The sequence below is a fragment of the Halyomorpha halys genome, unplaced genomic scaffold (genome assembly GCF_000696795.3).
Source record: "Halyomorpha halys isolate HHAL.00 unplaced genomic scaffold, Hhal_1.1 Scaffold288.1, whole genome shotgun sequence".
NCBI classification, from domain to species: Eukaryota; Metazoa; Arthropoda; class Insecta; order Hemiptera; family Pentatomidae; genus Halyomorpha; species Halyomorpha halys.
Window position 1 is genome coordinate 185431 of NW_027110236.1, and position 7419 is coordinate 192849.

At 28.4% G+C, this 7419-nt stretch overlaps 1 protein-coding gene and 1 long non-coding RNA gene across 3 annotated transcripts in view; one reads left to right on the top strand and one right to left on the bottom strand.

Moving 5' to 3' along the window:
* The window catches only part of LOC136796000 (uncharacterized), a 207812-nt gene that overhangs the window by 161713 nt on the left and 38680 nt on the right, over nt 1-7419 (bottom strand). The gene's annotated exons all lie outside the window — the stretch shown is intronic.
* Nucleotides 5072-7419, top strand: part of LOC106680797 (protein MTO1 homolog, mitochondrial) — a 63451-nt gene continuing 61103 nt past the window's right edge. Inside the window, exon 1 of one of the 2 annotated variants that reach the window (XM_067048367.1) lies at nt 5072-5092. The gene's annotated coding sequence lies outside the window, so the exon portion shown is untranslated. Of the gene's footprint in view, nt 5098-7419 lie in introns of both variants that reach the window. The other variant, XM_067048365.1, reaches the window with a different exon arrangement.

A 7419-nucleotide genomic window follows, 5' to 3' on the forward strand; every position in this document is an offset into this window, starting at 1 on the left:
GTATGAAATTTGAATAATAAGTTTTATCTACTAGATACTAATTAAAAATTAAAAAAAAAAAAAAACCTTTAATCATTTCTAGAAAAGATAATTTAACTTTTTTAGTATAAATAACAATTGAATATCATATATGCTTACAATGCATTATTAATTTGAACCGTAAAATGGCATTTTGAAAAGAGTGATTTCTAATTTTTTAACCATCTTTATTATATCCTTGCAGGAGTATGAATCCTACTTGTATATATTTAAGATATTAAATCTGTACGACTACAACCCATGAAGAGTCGGGTGCAGAACTTAGAAAGAAGAAGTAAGAAAGTTCTGTTACTAGACTAACGCTTGTATAAGAAGGTGTCTTGGGCAGAATCACGCTCAACCACCAGATTTTTACCCAATTAAGAGGCTGGCTAGATCCCAACAGTGAAAATAACTATTTGCGATAGCTGGATTGGAACTCGGGATGTGTTAATAGCAAAATATCTGCAGGTATTGGAACTAATTGGACAATTTCTGTAGTTAGTACAAACACGTTCCTTAAAGGAACTATCATATCCATGTTTTACTTTTAAAAGAATATTGCAGTAAGTAATGCAGGAACAATATTTAGAGCAGATGCAAATCTAGGTTAGGTCAGGTCGTTTTTTTTTTTTTTTTTAAATGTGAGAAATATCATTCATTTTATTCTTATAACGGATTATATAACATGAAAAACTAAATATTATGATTAAACAAAAAAAAAATAATAATAATACAGACAATAATAACTTAGATAAAATCACTAGATCATCCGCCCACTCCTACAACTGTAAGCATATAAACAATTTTTTTTCTTTTGTTTACGCTAAGTAAACCCATTAAGGCTAAAAGCAGATCTAATACCTGAGAGAACATTTTATAATTTATAAATAAATAGTCATCAAATCAGACTCAATATTTCACGTAATCTGTAATAGTACAAGAGCCCAAGAGAAGAAAAAAGTTATTTCCTTCCAATTTTTGATTGCTTTAAAGAAAATTTTTGATTACTTTAAAACTATGTATAATTACTAGTCAAAATTGATGAGTCTGCCAAGTATACGTAGGGGGAATAAAAAATGGCGGTTTTTTAAAAACCTTAAAAAAAATTAATTTTTCATTTGGATCTTTAAAACTGCCAACAACACTAGAAAATCTAAGAGAACATCATTTAAAGTAGAGTAAATTTGCTAAAATGTAAGCCCAAATTTAAGTTCAATAGATACTCGAGATATAGCTTTTAAAAAGCAATATTTCATAAAAATGTTGAACAGAACGTACTGAAAGATCAGTAGTTGGTGAATTTATTTTTAAAATCTATATCTCAAAAAACATTTGAGGTACAGATGTCTGTTAGCACTCAAATTAAAGCTCTTTTAATGAGCTATGGAGTAGTTTAAAGCGCTCATCGTCGTAAGAGTAGTAGTTTTCATGATATTTGCAAATATAAATTGATTTATAGTTATTCGGACAAATTTTTATTTGCCAAATTTATATTCATATGTGAATACCATAAAAACTACTATCCCTACGAAGATAAGTGTCATAAACTACTTTATAGTAAGTTAAATTTCCTTTTCTAGACTATTTTGAGTGCTAGCAGCCATATGTGCGTCTTATGGATCTAGAGATGTATTTTTTTCAAAAATCAAACATTTTATACGAACAACTATAGAAATTAACAGTTGAATTTATTTTGTCAAATATCTTAAAAACTACTACTCCTACAAATATAAACGTTATAAACTATTTTATAGTAAATTTAACTAGCTCTAATTTGAGTTCTAATAGACATTTATAAGTCACATAGTTCCTGAGATATAGATTTCTCAAAATAAATTAACTAACTACTAATCTTTCAGTAGATTTTTAAGAAATGTTGCTTTTTAAAAAGCTATATCACGAGAACTATAGGACGTAAATAGCTCATATTTTATTGAAATATTAGTTTAGGGCTGATATTTCAGCAAATTTACTCTTCTTGAAATAATGTTCTCTTAGATTTTCTAGTTTTGTAGGTAGTTTTTAAAATATAGAGCTCCGAATGAAAAATTAATGTTTTTTAAGGTTTTGAAACAGCCGAGATTTCTTATTCCCCCTACCTATACTTGGCAGAATCATCATTTTTAAATAGTAATTATACATAGTTTTCATTAAAGAAATAAAAAATTGGGGTGAAATAACAGCCTTTTTTTCTTCTCGGCTCTTGTTCTATAAGTAGAACGAAATATTAAAATAGAGCGTTAAATTTTAAAATGAGAAGTATCTCCGTAATCTATGTAATGATGACAACAAAGATGAGTATGAGTTATAAATGAAAAGCCATAAAATATAATTCAAATAAATGTCACAATATAAATAGGTACATTTTCAGAAAAATATTTATCTTCAATATCTTCAAGGCTAAAAAGTTACATAACAAGTATCAAAACAAGGACTAGCAATGGAAGCGTTTTTCTTTCAATTGTGAAAATTACTATAAGTATATGTTTTATAATATATGTTTTACTAAATGGCAAATACTTTTGACTCAAATTTATAATTTTTATTGTTATAAAAAGAAATTTAACAAAAGAACATAAGCAATATGACGGTAAGAATCTACATTGATCAGTACAGCTTACGATTTCTATTTATTTTATTTTTTGTTCATAACTTCTTATTTCTTTTTCTTGAAATTATAATTTTTCTACAGATTTGAGCTTTTATTAGGTACATAATTATCTATGTCTCGAGGTAGTTGATTCGTAATTTTAAAGTCTACGGAGAGAGCAGTTTTTGAAATAATTTTGCACACGTAAGCGAAACTAGTAGAGGGAATTTATTAAAATTGACAAGGGATCACTTAGGAAACTTAACTTATCTCACCCCTCAATTGTGCTAGGGGTTGCAGATGTTTTGCCCGTTTCATCGACATAACAACAGGCAATCACTAAAGAAAATTTGATCTTTTATGTGAAATCGTAAAATGCAAGTGGAAAATTGTGACTTTGAGACCATTTATGTGTTTAATTTTCTGCATGATTTTAACACTTGAATGCCTTCAATGGAAAAGAAGAAACAATTAAATTTGTGAATATCGATGAGAAAATAAAAAAAAAAAATGTGGTAAGTAAAACTTATTCCCACAAAAGACAGGGTTTGATTTTATTTTTTTACTAGTAAAATTCTACAAACATCTAAGTGAACGAAATCATCTTTTTTTTTTTTTTTTTGTGGTATCAATTTCAAAAAAATTTCATGCTGAAAAAGAGAATACTGTTGGTATTCTAAAGGATTCAAAAATAAGAATAAATAACAAAATGGTGGCTGAAAAAACTCAAATTTGCGTTCATTTTTCACTCAATGCTCAATATCTTTAACGCTATCTACTAATAAAATCGTTTTAATAAGGGTAATTTAAAAAAATAAGAAATCCATTTTGAAAATTTAAGTCCTGTAAAACTACTTGGATGAGGATGAAACCTGGCTGATATTAAAGACCATCATAATATTCAGTGATAAACCTAGTTGGCTAGAGCTGTATTTGAGAAAACCTAAAAAAAATTAAAAATCTATATATAAAGTTTTATGTTTTTTTTCTCGGCCAAGACTCCCAATTGGAATCCTATACTGCCTAACCATGGTTGGGGGTCAAAGTTTTTCATTTTGTGGGACCGCCACTCAATCAAATAAGTCAAGACCCCAGGCGGGATTCGAACCGGCACCGCCAATAGACAACAAATTGTTAAGAATGTGTCTTAACCACTGAGCTACGGGCGGCCCATATATAAAGTTGCACTTCCAGTTAATTGATTTTAACGATTATGTTTCTGTAACATTCCAGACATGTTCCTTTGTAAAATATGTAATTTCCGTCCGGCAAGTACCAACAAACTAATATGAGATAAATCCTATTTGTATTATACACCTGTCTGGAATATGGACTTATCCCAATTCAGATTAAGTAAAGTTGGATAATTAATATTTATAAATTATTTCAATTTAATTTTATACTTCTGTCCTTGTTATTTTCAATGGTATATAAATATGCCGACATCTACTTTTATGTTTTTTTATTATTTTATGTTTTTCCCGGTTGGCTCAACAGAACTTGTAGATCTTTGGCCGCCCAAACAAGCCGTGATTTCTTTTCATAATTTTTTCAAGAGCTAGGGTTAAGCAGGTCTTGAACTTTTATGTATTATAAATAAAAAAAATAATTAAAAAAAAAAAAAGGTACCCTTTTAAATGGGAGCTATATGATCGTTCGATATCTAAGATAAATGTGTTAAGTTAAAATCTGAAATTCTAAAAGTTAAATTTTTGTTTCGATCTGATCGCTACTTTACCAAGGAGTTACTCAGTTGCGGCTAACCTAAGTCCTAAAATAATTTAAATATTAAGTTTCTTAATTTTATATTTTGGGAACACATCCATATATTTGAATATTTCGGTAAACATTAATTAAAATTACTAGGGAGGTATTCCCTGTCCTCCTAATGGCCATTTCATAAACTATACAACTGTTCATTTAATTGTACTACTGGTAACTCAAATTGTACTGTAATTAAAAAGCATTCTGTAGTTTAGATTGTTATTTTTAAAATAAAATATAACACGGTGATCATATGTAAAATAAATTATTACACGGTGGTCATATGTAAAATAAATATTAAACGGTGATGTATTATTTATAGCAATCCCATAAATATAACTTCTCTCAACAGAAAAAGGCCTCTCGAAATATTATTAGCTGGATTGTTGTTCCGACACTACTTAACTTTAAACAACGAAATAATTTGCAAGCGGACGAGCGACCTTCATAATTGACTCAATTAAGCGCGTGGCCAGCAAGTAATGGCGCAGATGACAACTCCAACGACACGCTGCACCCGAACATGGGGCACACTTGAGCGCAGTAAACGCTTGGAGTGAACACTGAAGCGCTTTTGCGGGGGGCAATTTTGAGGCAATTTGCATTGTGAAGGGGGCTTTCAGAGCAAGTGGGGCATATGTTGCTTGTGAGCACAATTAAGTGAAATCAACCGACAAATTAAACTGAAATTTAGGCCAGCGGTAAACTGAGGAGCAGGTGAGGTAATGATTTTCATTATTCTCTTCTACCTTGTTAAAGTAATTTACTTTTCGATTTAAATGTTTTTTTAAATAAATTAACTAAGTGACTAATCAGTGTCCATAGATATTTGAAAAATACCAATATAGAATGCACAACAATTATTATTATTTATGAATTTAATTTCAATATAAATATGCTTAGATATATTTTTAGAATGTACCCACCATTTCACGTATTACATTATATCATAAAGATCTAATTTTATTATTTATGTTTTTAATGTATATAGCTCATCATTGAGGTATAGCGTTTTTTTTAACATGCATGCTTGTACAAAATACAAAATTTATTTCTTTTCACTTTACTTTCATTTTGTCATGAATTAGTTTATATTTACTAAATTATGTCTTACTCTTTATGGCGTTTATTTTTCACTGCTATTTTTGATTATAGGGGTCTTCTTTCTTTTTTACTATATGGGTTGGTATTTAATTATATCTTAAATCACAGGTATATGTAATATCCTTTGTTTATAATTAGCATCTCCCTACCTCTCTCTCTATTTTTTTATTATTATTATTTTTTTAGCCAATACATTGCTTCACCATTCTTCCTTTTTTTGTACATAGTTCTAATAACTATGTAAATTCTTTATTTTTTTTCTTATTGCCCTAAATACATATGGGAAGATTGCTGCGTTAAAACTGATTTAGTAGAGTTGGGTTTGGGGGGGAAGAGGGTAGGGGGAGGGCGTCACTAGATGTGTGTAGAGAACGATTGATGGTATCGGCATCGAACCTTCGGGTTCGTTAAGCCTTTATTATTATTATTATTATTATTTTCTTATTATCTGTTATTTAAAAGGTATTAAGTCCTAGCATTAAGTTTTTTCCTAATTCAATTCAATCCTATATATTTTAATATATTATACACCGTTTTCCGTATACATATATATTTATTATACAAAATACAATACACACGTTTTTTTTTATTTTTTATTTACTTATAAAAAATGAGGGGTAAAGAGAAAACACTTGACATTTGAGAGAGTGTTTAAACTTTTTTCATTTGTTAAGATTTTTTTTTTTAATTAGTGGACTATGTATCTGAAGAACAAACAACGACCAGATTTGGGAAAAAAATTAACAATACATGAAACTAATGCTAAAATTTGCCATGGATACGATATTTATTTATTAATGCTTCATTCATGAATTAGGTTCGTATCCATGACAACTTTAGCTCTAGTTTTTCCATAGATGATTTTCGCCCATCTCTGACCACTTCAGATATTTCTTCCACTTACATCCTTTACCATCTTTCGATAACTTAAAAGCTTTTGAATATATTTAAATTCTGGCAATCATATTTAGGATACGGTTTAGATTATATAAATATATTACGGTAAAACTCTCTAGGGATATAATAAAGATTTTTTTTTTTCATATTTCACGGTAAGAGCAATATCTATCTTTTAGCTTAGTCATAAAGTTACCAGGTACCGTTTCACAAGATGGTCAAGGTTTCTGTTGAAGCAGTTTAGCAACTTTCAATAACCCGTTACACCGTAATCGACCATATTATTTGATTACAAATCACCAAGAAGATTATTGAGACAAGAAAAGTGAAATTTATTCAAAATATACACCTTTTTATTTCTTAGACCTCCTTAAAATAAGTTTTCGAAAGCAAAAATAAATATTTTTTATTAATTTAACAAAAACTAAAAAGACAAATCATAGTGTAATAATTTTCAGCCTTTTTGGTATTTTTATCTAAGGAAGGATTACTTAAAAACAAGAACTTTGAAGTGTTTTTATTTATATGATCCAGGTAATTTGAATTTATACACCTGAATCAGAGTTGGGAACAAATTAGTTTCACTAAAAATATAAATAAATTATTAATGAAGTTGAAATGAATACACTGTTTATTTGTTAATGAACGATTGGTGAAAAATAAAAATTGTTTCTAAAAAAAAAAAAAAACTGCACCAAAATACTCATGAAAGGATAAAATGAAAATAGTTAAACAATTAGAAAGCAATATTTTCAAAATGTAATTTTTAGGATTCAAATAAATTATATTGAGCATTCCAAACATAGATGATACTAATTTTAATCTATAAAAAAAAAGATAAATTCCCTTTTCTAAAAATGATTTAAGTTTATAATTCATCGCTATTATTCATTTATAATTAATATGTAGTAGATAAAACTTATTGCTCGAATGTATACAAACAAAAAAGATAAATGCAAATATGCAATAAAGGAGGAGAGGAAAATGTAATTACCAAACGAAGATAAGGGGCTATGAAAAAATATCTACTAACTATTAGATAC